General features: G+C 44.0%; 1 long non-coding RNA gene across 1 annotated transcript in view; it reads left to right on the forward strand.

Moving 5' to 3' along the window:
* The first annotated feature begins 2,751 nt into the window (after positions 1–2,751).
* Positions 2,752–18,178, forward strand: part of LOC124851360 — a 78,675-nt gene continuing 63,248 nt past the window's right edge. The window contains exon 1 of the long non-coding RNA XR_007032408.1: positions 2,752–3,162. This is a non-coding gene — a long non-coding RNA (uncharacterized LOC124851360). The remainder of the gene's footprint in view (positions 3,163–18,178) is intronic.

An 18,178-nucleotide genomic window follows, 5' to 3' on the forward strand; every position in this document is an offset into this window, starting at 1 on the left:
GTGTGCAGGCGACACCTTGTTTTTCTGCCTGGAGCAATAGCAGCGGGTTAGTCTTTAGGGTGACATGTGATGGTGCTGCAGCGAGAGAATGGCTTGGCTATAGTGAAAGCTGACCCTTCTTGTGTTTTTAAAATAATATGCTACAAGAGAAGTTATTAAAGCGCAGCATGGTTCAGAGACCTGCTGGTTTTCATTCAAGCTATTGATCAGAAACTCTAACTTAACACGTTTAACCAAGTTGAAGAATAAAACTGGCTGCTTTTTTTTTTATAAATGCAGAGAATTGAATCCAATTAGCAAACAGAAGAGAAGCTGTAAAACTGTTGCTGTTCAGATTACCTGAGCACATTTGTCCAGTTACACAACAAACAGCAAACTGAGCCATACCTGTGCATGCATGGGACATTTGACAGGTGGACATCTTTGGATACCATCGAAAGCATTTTATTTTAGGGCTGTCAGCTTTTGCAAAAATCAAATCCAAATGAATTTGACATGTCACACAATTCGTTCGGATATATAGACACAGGGGCACCGTGCACTGCTCCACTATGTTCACTTACAGTCATCATTTGGGTCTGTTCATGCATGTTCGAATGGTAGAGTTTTTACCGTCAGTAATTTGCTGCACCTCTCTATCATTCCCACTGCACACTGCCAACCAAATTGAGCCAATCCGAGCTCCCCCCTCCATCTCCTCCTGCTCTCCATCCAATGACTAACTTCACAAATTCTGTTGTCTTTACCCAGTCAAGGTTCTGGGACTATCATACTGAAGCTACTCAATTCTTTTGTAGTAACCAACCACTGATAGTGATTACAAATGTTATCACTCTAAGCGGTTTCCACGGTGCTAGAATTTTGTCGGAGGTGGCTGCCTCGCAATTCTCTGTGCAGGAAAAACTCCCTGATTACTGACATACTTTCTGATAGGTCAAGAGGGCAGGCAATAGGTCAAGCTGAGGGTTATCGCCCCCAGCTGGATCAGGAGACCAACTACTCCTGATGGTCTTCTACACGGTAGAGTTTTCATTTGATCCAGCCATTACAGTTCGAATGAATGTTCCACTTTCGAGTAAAAAGTGGCAGCCCTAGTTTGTTTGGAATATCAGCAATACTTTAATCATTTGAATGAACTCTACATATAACAGTGATGTGTCCATCATAAACTTAATCATGAGTATCACAAAGAGACTTCAGTTAAGTTTAGTTAAATTCAGTGTAATCCAGAAACAATTTTATTAAACAAAACAATATACCTACACATTCCATGAATGAAAAGGCAGCAGGGAAATCTACCTGCCCCTTTCATATATATATATATATAACACAAGGTAAATACAGATGACCATCCCTCTACAAATCACATAAAAGTGAATTATACATTAATTAATTAATAGTCATCATTATAACATATACACACAAATGGCCTGTTGGTATATGGCAGCATGTGGACAGGCTTATTTGGATCCTGTTCCATTGTAATATTGAAACATTTCATCTCTCAGATATAAGTTCCTGTCAGCCGACGTGAATCCAACTAAACTCAGTGCTTCCACCTCTTTATCCATCAGGTTATAATAAGTCACTGAACAGAGTTATATCACAGTAATCTCTCTGTCATGGATAGAGATGATGCCTCTCAAAGCAGTTTTTTTTCTGGTTCTTGGTCAGTCAGTCTTGAGCAGACCTGGGTCTTAAGAGTCAGATTCTCCTCAGACTGGGACGACTCTCCGCACATTTGGTTCAGAGGGAGGTCGTTTGAGCTCATCATTGTTTTGCAGCTCAAGGATTTTGTGTCCTTGCTTGTCAGACGCATCAGCTGGCTCGACTACTTTGTGTTATTTACTTGCATCACAGGAAAAAAAATAATTGCTGCCATGAGAATTTTTCAATGTGTCTGAGTTTCTTTTTCTGTTAGTTTTTTTTTTATATTATCTCTGGGCCTGATCAAATTGTCTCAAGGGGCCCTAATGTATATAAAATTGTTTACTCACTTTTTTTAAGCGATCTTCAATCTCCATGAGGGAAATGTGTGTGTGTGTCTAAGTAAATAAACTAATTAGGATTATGTCGTCTGTGGAAGAAGAAAAAAAAAAGGATCTTCTTTTAAATTGTTTTTGGACGAACTGTTTGGTTTACATAATTGGTTGCTGAAAAGTGGTTATCGGCAGTCATTAGCAAATAATAGCAGTGGTGCACTTGATAGTTATATCTTTTTTTGAGGAATATTAGTCTGTGACTCATTAGTAATTGCTCCATTTTGACTCAGACAAAGTTGTTTGTGTAATTAGGTCCGCAACTTGCAAATAATATCGCAGACAGTTCCATCCTTCACAGTTATTAGAGTACGAGGTCTATATGTTGTCCTTTGGGTATAAACGGATTTTTAAGGGGATACAATAGATTTTGTCCCCTTTGAATTCGTGTCATTTTGTGATTCCAGTAGATCAAGATGGCGTTTTTCTCTATCTTCGCAAGTGAATGCAATAATTGGTTCACATTTAGTCCTCTGGGGTATGTTTGATATTAACATCCTCTTTGACCACCCTTTATTTCTCACGTCTTAACTGCCCTATTAGGAGCGACGATACTTGTGCAGAGCAACAGCCAGCAGTGCACCGCCCTCCCCGTCTCCACCCCGGGGTGAAGTAGCCCTCTCCAGCCGGAGCGGGGCGTATATCTCTGCGAGTGCGGTGCCGCTGCCGCTGCTGCTGATGCCGCTGTGTCTCCTTCTCCAGCGGATGCAGGTGGAGGATCATGCGTCAAAGCGCACCGAAACGAGCAGGAGCATCCGCCAGACGCAGGGCGACGGCACCTCCGCAGTAAAAGCTTCCTCGGTGCACTGCAGCGGAGGCGCTTTAAATCTGAAAAGGAGGATCTGAAGTTGCATCTTTCTTTCCTGCCTCGCCGCTGCGTTGACGGCAGGGGATGCAGGTGGAGCGACTCAGCCAGGAACGTTCACATCTGTCTTAAAGGAGAGAGAGAAGAGGGGGGGTGGAAAACCTGCTTTCTGGTCTGATCAACGCTCTGGATAAAATAAAAAAAAACAAAAACAAGAAACACTGAAGCGCAAATTGCACCCAGGCTATATCCAGGGATTTGTACAAACCTCCTCAAGTCCTGGAGAATAATATCGGGAGGGATTGCTGCAAAACACAAGTAAGGACTTTTCCCCTCTTTGCTGTGGTGACAATATGCGTCTCAGTGCGTTTTTTTTTTCTTCCATCCCCTGGCTGTGAGGATTTATCCCTCTCTGCAAAGGCACTCATCGCCTGTCATGATTTTGTAAATGATGACAGGTGAAAGAATTTAAAGATGAGACTAAGAATAACGAGCAGTTCAGTTGCTGGCTTTGTTCTGTTCAGTGCGAACGATGCGTAATGGGTCAATATTTGGAGGAGATTTGGGAGGCGAGTGGATCCGCGGGTCTGCTGTTTGTTTTCTGCGGCTCCGGGAGCAGACGCGTTGAATCCGCGTGTGTGTGTGAGAGAGCGTGCGGAGGAGGCAAGTGATGGACATGTATGTTTTTGGAGCCACGCGTGACAGCAGTGGCGTGGAGTGGAGTGTGGGAATTCGGCAGGAAAGAGAGAGGGAAAGTCGATTGTTGTGCTTTTTGAAGCTGTGGCTGTGTTTACGCAGCGTCCAGACGACTTGCAAGGGATTGTTTCCCCCGACATTCGTCGGACCCGCAGACCCCACTGTAACAGCTCCGGGTTAGAATGAAATATGAGCCTGAATTGTAGTGGAGCGAGTACAATGTACTGATGGATCTTCATTTCCACACACAGCCCCACTTTCTTCTCCCCGAATCCCTTCAACCCCTCTCATTCCAGTGGTTCTGCCACCGGAGAGTTCGTTCAAATAATGGGGCATTATAGAGCAGGTTTATTATCATTTTTATTCTAGTAATATTTAACTTAATTTTCTCTTTAAATTAAAATATATATATATGTATGACACAGGGAATTAGGCCACCCGGGGGTATACTTTCTTTACAGAGCAGCTGCGTAATGATTGGCTGCTGGAGAGTGAAGTGGCTGTGATCGGACCCTGTGTGTTAATATCCACAGTCTTTTCCCCACGTAAATGTGAGGACTGCGTGGCACTGAGCGTGGAATATGTGTGCCTTCTTATTCTGGAGCTGACTGTACGGCCTATCCTTTGCGGCGACTGCATGTGTCTCCTGCGCCACCGCGTCGCCAAACGCCCACTGGGGCGCGTAATGGTGTCTCTACACAAAATCCCCCGACCCAGGAGCAGCCTACAAATCACAGCGGTAGTCCGAATCAGCAGATAGCTGCGATCATGAGGTGCAAATGCGGACTGTGGGGTTTTAGCTGCACCTTCGGAAGCTCTAATTAAAGCGAGCACATGCTGTCTAGTGGAGCCGCGCAGAGGCATGAGACGGATGGGAAGGACGCGACCAGAGCGAGGATGGGAGCAGACACCACACGAGGAGAGACCTTGTAAACGCCAGTGGGGATCTGACCTATTCTGTCTTTATACAGTGAAGCTGTGTGAACTTTTATAATGTATAAAATCCCCGTTATATTACATATATAACATTCTATTTCTACTTCTCCATCTCCTGTTGGACTGTGCAGCAACGCGGGCAGACCGTTACTGTGGGACAGTGGTACTAATTACTACAATTAGTACTGTTAACTACTTCATTTGAATGCATTTGCTCAGTGACACTTACAAACAAGGATTTTCACTCACAGCAGTGAAGTTTGATGAATCCAGAGAAGTGTCCCAGCTCCGATTGTTGAGACTTTTGCAAGGCAAATACAATCATGTAAAGATGATTGGCCTAATCAGACACAGGAAGTGGAAGTGCATACTGAGTCCACATTGGAATTAATTAAGCAAGGTGTTGTGATTCATTTCCTGAGTGCATGCTCATACAGCCACTATGTTAAAAGACCTCACCAGCACCACTGGGTTTTTGTTTTTTGGTGAGGGAATTTACTTTTCCCTCGTACACTTTGGCATCCAGCTGTTAATTTCCAGTCAACCAAAACAAAACCTCACAAAAAGGATTCCTCCATCAATGTAGTCCAACAACAATTTGACAATGGCCTTTTGAATACTTAAAAGGCTTCTCCCCTTTCGTAATAATAGGCCACACTGAGCAGGGCCCATACACGATTCCCCTTTTGTTCTCAGAGCTTTCAGCACACTTCATGAAGGGTGCTTAACATTGCCTTTGTGAGTGGAGATGACTTATAATAATTGCAAATTCCCCTGCAATTTGAATAATGTTTCCAGACCTTTTTGGTGTTTGTTATTCGGCAAGTGCAGGAAGTGGATTTGAGGTCCTGTGCCTCCCTCTGTTTTCACTCGTTCCGCTGACACGAGGCTTCCAACAACTTTCCTGCATGTAAATCTCTAGCTTTTCCGACTCAAATGCAATCATTCTGGGTCAACACGCAGACAGCATGCCGTTTGAAGGCAGCAAGAAAAAACAACAACCTGTTTCAAATGCAGATTGTGACTTATTGCTCTGTGCTTTTCTGTGGGCGGGATCTGTAGACCTAGTATATCGGACTTATCTCTGAGAATTAACTCAGTGAAGATGAGACGGATCTCATGTGAGTCATAAGAGATTTGGTCTCATGATGGTATGTGCAGGTCGAGCGCAGCCCCCAGAGCAGCTGTCAGATAGGAGGCATCAGTCATAAACACCATCCGCTCACAGGTCAGTGTTTTGAGCAGCTGTCATCTTCCCCTGACAGAGAGCGGAGCCACTGTCTTCTATCTCACCTCTATCACAACTTGGGCCCTCACAATCCCCCCCACGCCCCGCCGCGCCCCTCCAGTTTACCACGGCAGAGACCGGTAGGGAGCGAAATTGGACGCGGAGAGAATCCGAATGGGTAATCTGCCTGTAATCCCTCGCACGTCGGCAAAGAGAGCAATCTGCCTCATTAACTCACTGTTCTGCCGCTCGACGCCTGGCCCTCATCCGTCTTCCCATCCATTTGCCCACAATCCGCCCACAGAGTGGGACACAGGAGAGGTTAAAGGAGCTTAGGGGAGCTATATAGAAGACACTTTCGCTTGCATAAAAAAGTGGAGAACATGTGATAGGAAAATGAAAGATATCCTCTTTCCCCTCCCTACTCCCCTTCCATTTTAGCCATGGGGGCCATGATGGGGGAAGACATGCCTGGCCTGCTCTTACTCCAACCCTTCTATTTCTTTTCTCTTTTGATTAAGACACCAGAATAGGGGTGGAAGAGCCAGTGATGGAGAGATGGAGTGTAGGACCACTCATTGTCTCTGCATGGATGGATTTGTGAGCGAAAGAGAAGGGGCGTTAGACAGAGAAGCACAGGAGGGAGGAGAGGATACTGTATGGCCTATCGATCCTATCACTTTACGCTCTTCCCTCCTGTGGGGCCGTGGCTGTAGGATATCCTAGTCTAGATTGGAACTAACATTAGTCAGTCCGGCAGGACATTTATTATGGGAGATGTCAGAGTAAGAACATCTCTCATCAAGCTGTCAGCTGCAGAGGGAAAAAAGCACAAAATTGCCTTGTGATGGCACCATTTGAGTTGAAAGCTCTGTGCGGCTTTTAACATCTTGCCTTTGGTCTTTCTAATTGAGAGAGTGGAGGGGACTTGGGTGTTGGAATCCTGGAACTGTGCCACAAACTCCACTGTATTCCACAACGATTGGGTCATGAATTCGTTCAGCACAGCTCGCAAGTACATCTGAATCCTGGATGAGGGTTTTTTTTCCCCCCGCTCTCAAATAGTTGAAATTAATGTAATCCCAGCCCCCTTTTTTCATATCTGAGTATCAACCCCCCTCCCAAAAGCAGCCACTGCCAATGAATTAATGAAGATGCTCTTTGTAGCTTCAAGTGAGAGACTGATTTGAAATATTTGCAATACCACATCGCTCGCCTGTTAAGAGACTCAATCGAGATCCTTGCTGCTATGGATGAGTTGGACTTTCTTAAAGAGAGTAGGAGAGAATCAATAATAGAGAAATACAACAGACATGTCAAGCTGAGTAGTCACGTCTGCACCCTATCTCCTTTTGGCCTCGACTCAAATGCCTTCCCCGTCAGTTGTCCCCCGGCCCAGACCGTGAGAGGACTCATTTCCTGGACTGGCCTGTGTTTCAGGTGTGGGACGTGTCTCTTTAGCACCTGCCAGTGAGCTGCTTTACCTAAATTAGTCCGGTGCAAAACCAGCTGCTGTTTCTCAGATTTAAAAATATCCGCCCAGACTCACCACCTCCCCATCTGGAAGGGCATGTTCGGAACAAAGCGAACCGGTGTAACCTCACCCTCTATGACGATGCATCATGTTCACCTGTAACCCGATGACAGTTCATCCTCTTGGAGTCAGTAGTAAATGCTAGTGCTGTTTGATTTTTTTTTTTTCAGCAGCAAAGCCTGTTACACCAAGCCTCATTTGGCCTTGCGTCATCACACATAAACAAGAGCGTCTCTATCTTTGTATGAACTGTGCCTATCCAATCCAGGGTGTGCTAACATGTGATTAGCAGTGAAAGGATCCTATTTTAAAGTGGAGCAGGTTGCGTAACAGGGATATTGGACACAAAAAAAACCCACATAAGAGTTTTATGCTCATAATTGAAGAGTGGGTGTTAGTAACTAATCCTTATGCTGTGGGATATCACTCATCCACACTATTTCGAGTTTTGCATAATCACGCAATTTGTTTGCATAACACTTGCATATCTAACTACACAATAACATCCACTTGCAAAGACAAGTGCTTGGACATCGCCATCAGTCACTTAGTTGCTGTTTGGGGCGATAAAATGCATCCACATTTTCTTTCTCTTAGGGAATGTATAATTTATTATTGTGTGGCATTTTAAAAGAAATGTAAGCAATGTTGACAGTCCGAGGAAATCACATTCATCACTTCAAATGCAAATATACTTGCTCCTTTGTACATAGGCTGTGGCGATGGCCATGGACATACCACTAAGATTTCCTCTAAAGCACTTTAATACGTATTGTGTCTTTGTCAGGGAATGTGTTACCTATATACCCTTCAATTTCTTTAATATTACCAATGACATATTTATTGCCTGACTCAAATTATGTTGCACAGATGGTTGACCTGAGATGTTTGAAGGCCTCAGCAGCAATGTTTGAGATCAGACATTTTATGTTTTGTGTTAGGAGTTGCCATCCTGTCTCTGATGTTGTGATACGGGGAATCTTGAGAGTCTGCACTCTCATAAGGATACTGGGCATGTCGACGTGATTTATAGTGGCCTAGTTTGCTTAAATCCTGAACTGTTCTATTGTATACAATTGGGATGGACTGTCAGCATGTACGTTTATCGCATCCAGAGTCTCCTCTGTTGACAGATCCACGTTGTGTTATTATTCCATATTCAACACTGTTTTATTCACCACTTTGAACGCCGAATAGAAATTCAGCCATCTTTCATCAGACTTGTGTGCAGAAGATTTTCTCTATCCATTTTTTTTAACTCGTCCTAATTCTTAAATGGACTCTCAGGAGAGTTTGTTGAACAACTGGAGGTACTGCTCTCAGTAAAGTATACTTCAGAGAGTTGCTGCGCTCCACCACAGAGTATTCCCCTCTACCAGTAAATCCATAAGGCTTTTGTCCATCCTGTCATGGATGAATATTTTTTCAAAGAACCATCCCCGCCACCAAATCAATACAAGATGTCCAAACCTGAGCTATGCATGCTAAAAATAAAACCTCCCAAGCTCACATCTCTTACCCCTCGCTCAATTCTGATATGTAGCTATTTCCAATACTGGAATGTACCTGTTCCTTTACGCTCTATTCACTGGCTGAAATTAGGTTGGATTGTCTTCCCCCGTGGGAAGAATGAGCCGGGCAACAGGGGGCACTCTGGGGCTGATGGGGTTCATGATGTGGAGATACTGTCCACCACCGCACCTGTGGCCACACTCCGGCGCGCTTTCTTTGCCAAGCGATGAAGAGGGATGGCCATTCTGTGGGCCACAATGGCCACTTCAGCGCAGAGAGGGAAAGGCTTTGGCAGGGCACAATGGGTCCTTTTAGAGAGGTGGTGCTGCCGCTGCCCGGGCCTGCATTGGGTTTGTGCAGCCAGCATACCTTCATCAGGCTCGTCTTGTCACAGATACGACGACGCTCTCTTTGCACACGGCCCCCGGGGCAGAGCACCGGGAACGGCCACCATTTATCCCACAGACCTCTCCCATCGAGAGCGCTCAGCAGCCGAAGGACGTAGGTTGAGCAGGCAGGGTCAAACAATTACCCAGCACTATTCTATCATTTGTAATGAGCCAGGTTTAGAGAAGCTCAATTGAGCGACACCATTTGTGATTCAAAGATGAAACACAGGAATAGAAATGGGCACTCAAATTCAATGACATACACCGTAGCTTTATTGTGTAGTTGTTTTGTATGTCGGTCTCAAAAAACGAGCACTTTTACTTTTGTACTTCTGACAGCGGAGATTTTCACTTTCTGTTTTCATCACCTGCACTGCTCCAAACTTTAGTTTTAAACGCTTCTCTAGTGTTGATGCAGGTAGTTTTTTGCTTCTTTTTTTTTTGTTGCCATTTTTGTGGTTGTCAGGGGCAAATGAGGCCTGTGTCACATTTCGGCTTTCCTGGTTTGAAGGGAAAAGGTAGAGACACAAAGGCTGAATGTGTCAGAAAGACGGTAAGAGGAAAAGACGGCGAGGGAAGAGGAACGAGAGGAATTGCAGCGTCACAGGCCATTCTGCCCTCCCTCCATCTCAGTTCAGCAGTTTCAGTTCAACCATCCATCCAGAAAGCTTTAGTGGGACTTGCTGACTAACTGCTGTGATGCAGTGCAGGCTGTTCTCAACTCTTTTGGACCTCATCCCTATCCACACTTTTACAATTTTAGCCATTCAGTGCACCTGTGTTGGTACGTTTTTCTCCTACACTGCTTTTTCAATTATGAATCACGGCACCATTTTAAACATAAACTGATTCACAACTCAGCACACCCAGTCCCTCCTTGTTTTGATATTACATATTTTAAAGTAATCTTTCTGCCCAGTTTGATCAACCCTAAAGCAAACATAACACAACCAGTGATTCACTAGGATTTTGGTGTTATCACTGCTCCCCAAGAAAATATTCTCTGCCACAGGATAAAGGGATGAATGCCCTTTTCCAGCTTCTGATTTGTTCAGCTGTAGGAACATCTTCAGTTAGGATGCAGTAAAGATTGTCATGGCTCATATACCAACAAAAAACCACAGACAAACGAAATCTAATACTTGATCAGCAGACAACACTTGTGTCACATAACAGGATGGATTGGGGGATTGACAGCTGCATCCTTCGGAGGATGTGGTCTACCTGGCCAGTGAAAGAGGTGGTCTCTCTGAGAATGCCGAACCGAAATTAGACGGTCTGGTCTACAGGGGCTCTTTGTGATATTGCTGTTGGCTTGCAACAGAGCTGGGAATGTTTTAATACCCTTGTTTTTGTGTAGTGTTAGCTGTTAGGTTGAGTTGAAGCGTGATAATCAAGCGTAAGGTTTAGGGTTAAAGGAGCCTTTTCAATGGGACATCATAGTCGCGCCACTGTGATGCGATGAATTTAGACACACAAGTGTGGCTGCAACACCACAGCACTGGCAGCGCAGATGCCAAAATGGTTGTGTCATGTTCTTATACAACCTACAGTATTATTATAGCCAGTAGTGTTTGAATTAATCATTGCTATTGAATATATCTAGTTTAGTTCAAACAGTGTGACAATGCCCAGAGCAGCCTCTCATAAAATGGCCCAGAAATTAAATAAGCCCAGATCTGATTGTTTTGGGATCAGAGCCACTTTTCCCATCAATGGTGCTAATTGTGAGGGTTTAGCACTTACCAGGTTTCCAAGTCTCTCTCTCCCTCTCGCTGTCTTTTTCCCATATCTAAATAGAGCAGTCCAGGATTCATCAGTGTTTTCTCTCTCTTCCAAGCTGGTGTGACACACCATTTGGCCCGGGCGTTCGGGGACTGGCATGTATGGTGACTTGTGCCTCCCACTCCCCAGCGAGTCCCTGGAATAACTCCGCGATTTGACATGGCCCCTGGTGTACGGCAAGCTGTAGAGTGTGGGCGGCAGGAAGTGAGCGTGTGTGTGTGTGTGTGTGTGTGTGTGTGTGTGTGTGTGTGTGTGTGTGTGTGTGTGTGTGTGTGTGTGTGTGTGTGTGTGTGTGTGTGTGTGTGTGTGTGTGTGTGTGTGTGTGTGTGTGTGTGTGTGTGTGTGTGTGTGAGAGAGTAGTATTGTGCCTATTTTGACAGACCGAGTCCCTGGGAATGTATCAGAGATTTTCACCACGGCTGCGGCCTGTCAGTCTGTCACCCTTTTATATTTTTCTATAGCGGACACATTACAAGATTTCCTGACACTGTTAACGTAATAGTTTCAGATACATATTACCTGGGGAAAAAAACATGCAGACATATCGAGAACATGCAAACTGAAAACAGAAGGACCCTGGCAACCACATGTGAGTAATAACTAAAACTAGTTTAAATAGAAAGGTTTCAGATGACACATATAGATCTATAATAGAGAAGATAAAACGAGATAAAAGCCAGTTTTTACCTGATACATTTGAAATTTGAGGTATGAACCTGCCCTCTTGCCCAGCTGAAGCACAACAAGACAAATAGCTCTATAAAAGAGCAAGAAACAAACAAACAAGAAAGTTAATAAAGATAAAAAATAAATAAAAACATGATTCTATTCGATATTACATTCACAGAACAAGTATTACACCAGACATACAGTTCAGACATAATGTCTGGCCATACAGTGAGAAAAGAGATCAATATCATCACAGTGAACAGCTTCCAGGCTGGTGGAAAATCTGAGTAGTAAGTGAGAAGACAGGGAAAATGCGAGGGGAGAGGAAGAGAGAGATAAGACAAACAACACAGGCAGATCATAGGAACCCAGCATACCTCTTAGGTCTTCCAAAACACAGAGGCTGTGTTGAAAAGTCAGCCCCACCAAAGCCCTTTCAAACTACCTCAGCGCACTATCGATCGAAAAGCATTCTCTCTTGCCAAGCCATTTTCTCTAAGGATGCTGCTATCTGCAAGGCGGGCACTTTGCTCCAGCTACCCACTATTCACTCGCTAACCCCCGCTCTGCCATCAGCTATGAATCCATAAGACTTAGTCACACCTGTGTGGCCTCGAGCAAGAGGAGAGCGAGCGAGCGGGCGGGCGTGTTGTTCTCACCACAAACATTAACATCTCCATCTTCCTGCCGGTTTATTTTGTTTTTGTCTTCTCAATGAGGAAAAAAACAGCAATGAGGTCGCTGCGCCCTCACAGCACAGCGGCTCTTTTCACAGTTTCCGGGAGCTTTTGTAGATTTGCAAGAAAAAGAAATGATCATATTAAAGACCGAAAACTTCGTTGTTGTTGTGTTGAGTACTTTTAAGATATTAAATAAGAATGTGAGATAGGAGATCCCGCTCAGTATGGCGAGGTTATTCCCTTGATGTTGTAGCTGCAATAATAGTTACTAAAATAATATTTACTAACGGCAGTTGTTGTAAGCACTGTTGTCTCAGAGCCAGAAGGTTCCCGGTTTGAATCCCAGTCTGGCTCGTGGCTTTCTGTGTGGTCTTTGCATGTTCTCCCTGTGTTTACGTTGGTTTGAACCCGCTCACCCAATGTCAGTTGGGACTGGTTCCAGCTGCCCCTAAGACCTAAAGGATGAGCGGTATAGATACTGGATGGATGGGATATTTATGAATATTGCAAATTATGCAACTTCAATTTTTTTTTTACCTTACATTTATTTTGGAAGAGGTTTTGCGGATAGTGAGAAATAAGAAAAGATTTTTATAATTCATATTTTTTTATGGTTTGAAATCTGGAGGTTAAGAGCGGTCCATGAAGTGATTCAATTATTCATCCTCTCAATTGTAGAAAGTATTTGTATTAATATTTGAGTGAGTGAAGAACGATTGTAAATTAACCTACTTGAAAAGAAAATGCCGCCCTCAAGGTTTAAACATAGCAAGGTGAGGATGGGTTCAGTGGAAACAAAAAGGAGATTTTCAACTAAGCTTCATCTGTTGGGTTGGTACCTCTTACACAAACATTGCATACATTTAACATTTTTCTGAATACCGTTCGTTTATAATTCTTTTATCCAGGTCCCTCTTTTGTCCACTGCCTACAGTGAAATGCTGAGTGTCAGTTCTGAGAATTTCAGTGACCTTCCTTCATGTCATTTAGTGCTTATGGCACATTCTGCAGTGCATCGCCACCTCCAGCATCTCCGGTTCAGAGCTGTGCGGCTGAACCAGAAACAATGGGTGCAAGATGCACTGCGGGGTAGGCCGCAAGAACACCATGACCATCAAGGAAGGACATGCTTTGTGCACACAATCCGTCGGCACACTTCAGCACCACACACTTCACAGAGAGCTCCCCGTACGGCACTTGTAAGCCGCTGTCAATTCAGCACCACGGACAGCTCTCTACCCACATGAGCCTGCCTGTCTCACACAAAAGACGATTGGGTTCGTCGCTTAACATCAGGTTCAACTCTGGCACAAAGGAATCTTCATTTAACTGTGTTGGATCACCCTGGTAGACTATGCTGCTTTACAGAGCTCAGATAGTAGCTTTAGTTCAGGATTAATGCATCATTCCTGCAGAAAACCCAAATCAATTCTTTGAAAAAACTCTCTATCCAGCTGTAAAATGTAGTGTCTACGAAAAAGCCAGCAGATGTTAGTTGAGAGTAGATATCAATAATGAATTAAATTTAGACTATTAATTGTGCTTCAAAACTCCTAACATCGATTGGTCCAGTGTAAATTGTTGCACTCATATTTCATCACTGCGGCTCTGGGGAACATGAAACCAACTTTTTAAATAGAAATCTCTCTACAGAGTCAATACACAGTGCAGTATTAATGCAAAATAAAGTATGTCCACGGTGTTCTAATAATGCTGTGCTGCTAAGCTTTTTTATTCATGCACTTACATAATCTCTACATCACTCGCAGTAGCCCTTGTTGGCCTCGGCTGTAGTGCTGTAGTGTTAGCATTGCTCAGACTAAATAACAATATCCAAAGCTTAGTGATGCTTCATGCTAATATATATATATATATATATATATAATTATTTGTTATAATAGTCTAGCTTATTTAACACACTGAAAATATTTGGCAAAGCACAGCCTATACGTTATGTAGCTTTTGATAAATGGAATTCTAAATTTACATACATGAATTATACATTAACAAACACAGGACAACTACTTTTCCTTTTTTACCATTAATCCATTATTTTCTTTTACTCGTATTGATTCTATGTCCTGGAATCAGCAGGAGGTCAACAAGTTAGGTCAGTCTAATAGGAGACAGTATCACCCTTTTTCAATCGTCTACTGTGTCTGTGAACAGCAGACCATCTGGAAGATTCATCATTGGAAAACTCAGTCAGCATCAAAGGTATAAGTAAACAGTCTGACAGGGTCTTATCCCTTTAATGCCACCATAGCCGGTGTATGAGGGAGAGCCATGCTGTTGATTCAGTAACTTGGACAGCCCCCCTCCTCTCTCCACTCTCCACTTCCATCTCTCCTTCAGTCCAACCAGCTGTTTCTCAGGGAGGGTTTCAGCACCTTGGGTAGCTCCACATCCCGGAGTGCTGCTCCCCCTTTCCCACTGCAGTTCTTTACTAAAGCGTCACAGGGGAGCTGTTCTTTCAGCACCAACTTCCAAAGGCTTTGCAGCAGAGTTCTCACTGTCTTTGTGTGTGTGTGTGTGTTGGTGTGTGTGTGTGTGTGTGTGTGTGTGTGTGTGTGTGTGTGTGTGTGTGTGTGTGTGTGTGTGTGTGTGTGTGTGTGTGTGTGTGTGTGTGTGTGTGTGTGTGTACGTGGAGTGTACTCTGAGTTTGTTGTTAGTGGAGCTCCCTGGCCCGCTCACTGCAGGAGAAGCGCTGCTCCTGCTTTTTATGATAGATTAGAGGTGTGCATGTATGTGTCTGAGAAGAGGGATGGTAAATGGTTTGTATTTTTATAGCCCTTTTCTAGTATTGATGACCACTTCAGTTTTACATTCACCCATTCACACAAACATTCATACAGTGCATCTATGTGCAGCACTTTTCTCTATGAGAACAGAAATTGTGGGGTTCAGTATCTTGCCCAAGGACACTTCGGCATTCGGAAAGGGGAAGACTGGGATCCGAACCCCTGAGCCACAGCCACCATTTCTAATGCACACATTAGAACTATGTTTCAGTCTAGTTCTCGGTCTCTGCTTCTATTTCTCTGTCTTTTTCTCCCTCTGAATCAGTGTCTGTTTACCTTCTTTACTGTGTTTTTTACTGTTACAGAAATTAATTGTAAGTCTTGTGAAGTACACAAGCATGAAACTATGGATTTGTGAGTGTTTGTGTATATGTGTGTGTGTGTGTTGTGCCATTTTTTCCCCCATTATTGACTAGTGTGAATCCAGGAAGGGCTTGCCGTCCCTGTGGCTTAAGACTTCTATGATTATGTGTGATTTACAGCCCTCAGCACCCCCTGTGATGACTCTGCAGGACTTTTTTCTCTCCCCTCACTTCTTCCTACCGTCATTTTGTTTTCTTCCTTACCCCAGTTTTGCCTTTTTTCCCTAACATTGCTTTTTTCCCTTATTTAAAAAAAAAAAACTCAAGCCAGACTTGAGACCAGCATAATGGAAGCTTAGGGCGAGAACTGCTGACTGGAGCCCTTTGATGTTTGGACTCCTGGTTTCGCAACAGGTCATGGTGTAAATGTAGTGATGAAGTCATGTTAAGCCCAAGCCTCTTAGTGCACTTAAGGTAGCTGTAAAATATGTAAGCTTTGGAAGTGCGCACATGGCGTGTGCGACAGAAGTCCTTTTTCAATGAAGGAAATATTGTAGTGATTTATAGAGGATAATAATGTAGCAGTTGTGCTCAGTGTGCCTCGCCGTTCTGTGTGTCTGTGCAAGAAAGCAGATAAGTGGATTAGATTTCTATCGAATTAGAAAATGCTGTCTTCAATATTCATCATGCATTAAGAACTATTTGCACAGTGACATAACAATGTCAACAATTCAGTTAGAAAGTTCACATCCTTTACTGTGCCTTAAAGTCCTGTCAGAGGAACTTTTAAATGCAAACGAAAAACAGATGCATCTAAGTATGTGTGTACATTTTGTGCATGCCTGTGCCCTTTTGACGTCCCTGTTGCACCACCTGTGACCTGGGGAAGGGTGAAGTCATTGTGCTGATGTGGCAGCTGATGCCTTTCCCACCCCTGCATATGGTCCTGATAGGCCACAGCACAGCACAGGGACAGCTGCTGGGTGTCATAGCGACACACAGAGAAAGAGAGAGGCTGCAATGAAGGCAAAGACAAGGGAGCATTTAAGATGGTTTTTATGTTTGTGTTGTATGCACGAACAAAAGCTATCTGTTTCTGTATCTCCCCTCTTTTTTGTTTTCACACTTTGTACACATCAGTGAACATTAAACATTAACACCCTGAAGGGAAATGAGACCAATTAAACTGCGTGTTGCATTGATGCATGAAACAATACTAACTCTATTGTTTTGAACACATTTTAAGAGGTGCTAGCCTGTAGATGTGACCTTGTAGCTGCGATTGCATGTCGGCATTTGCAAGGCTGTTGCATTGAGCTTCGTTACAGCACATGTTTGAGCATTTTCAATTGGTTTTAAATGAGCTTAAGTGGCCGGATAATTTGCTCAATGCATAAAGGGATGACCTAGCTTGACATTTTTTGCGCAGCAGTAACAAAATATGTATCCACCCATTCGGTTTCTTAAGAGAATAAGGTCACTCTGATGAAGAAGAATCGAATCGGTCCTCACCTCCTCTGCAGTGACCCTATCTTTGTGTGTGTGTGTATAACTGTTAACTATGGAGCCATTATTAGTTATGTCACCATTGTGCAGCGGCACACATTACAAAAGGCAAAGTGCTTTCAGTCAGGAGCGCAGACAGCTCCCAATCAATGCTAGGGTGGGCTAGTATTGAGTCAGAGGAGAAAGACGCGTGAGGAGTGTTAAGAAATTAGGTAACGGTGAAAGAGAAGTGATAACAGTAAAAAAGAGGAATGAAGAGAGAATGAGGCAAGGTAATGGGAGCGATTTTTGGAGGAGGAGGAGGACACAATTTGGTGTGAGGGGAAAAACATGTTAAGGGAGGAGAAGGGTGAGAAATATATTTCCTCTATCCACTTAACACAGTAAGAGTCTACCAAGAAAAGCGACAGACAGAAACAGAGAGCAACCTGTGGTTTGACATTGGCTCACCTTGGCTGTCAGCGGAGTTGGACGGAGGGGTTATCTGTCTCCCCCCTGGTCCACTCCCTGCTGCTGTAATGAATTTATTGAGGCCTAGGGAATGGCTAATGCTCTTGTTTATGGAGGCAGGGAAACAGGTGGCAGCGGAATTCACCTCTCGCCACATTTCCTGGGGAGATCCAAATAGTTCTGCAAGCTGGGGCTCATATGCAATTTGGTTAATATTTTGTGGGTTTTGAATACAAATCATGACCACAGGAATGTGCTCCCCTAACTCTTCTATACCTCCTTAAATAGTCTTTTACACCTACCTTTTAGCTGTTTTTTTTGTTTTTTTTCAGCCCCAAGTCACAGATTGGAAAAAAATAGGTCCCATGGTAATAATAAAACCCAGATGAATCCCACATGTGGGCTGAGGATTTTCTTTCTGCTCCGTCTGCCTTCTCTGTCTGCGTATCGCTACCAAACCATCCTGTCCTTCATTCATACGCTCCACTGGCTGTGCTGCGTCAAATCGGCCGCCCGAGAACTCTGGGGATGGGATGGTGAGCTGCAGGGTGCGGGGGCAGTTGGTCCATTGTGGCTAGTGATGTGGAGGAGTGAGGAGAATGTAGCTATCATCCATTCCCATTAAGAGGAGAGCATAGAGAGGGAGGAGGGCCAGCAAGGGAGGAGAGACAATAAGTCACAAGATGCCAAGACGGCACGGAATATGCCTCTGGATGCAATGTGAGCAGGAACATATCACTCATAGTCCGCGTTCATGCCAAGGCGGGGGGGGGGGAGGTGGAGAAAGCGAGCGCAGACAGAGAAAGAGGAACTAATTCTCACGGCAGAGACCTTTACTTCCTGCGC

The sequence above is a fragment of the Hippoglossus stenolepis genome, chromosome 23 (assembly GCF_022539355.2).
Source record: "Hippoglossus stenolepis isolate QCI-W04-F060 chromosome 23, HSTE1.2, whole genome shotgun sequence".
Lineage (NCBI taxonomy): Eukaryota > Metazoa > Chordata > Actinopteri > Pleuronectiformes > Pleuronectidae > Hippoglossus > Hippoglossus stenolepis.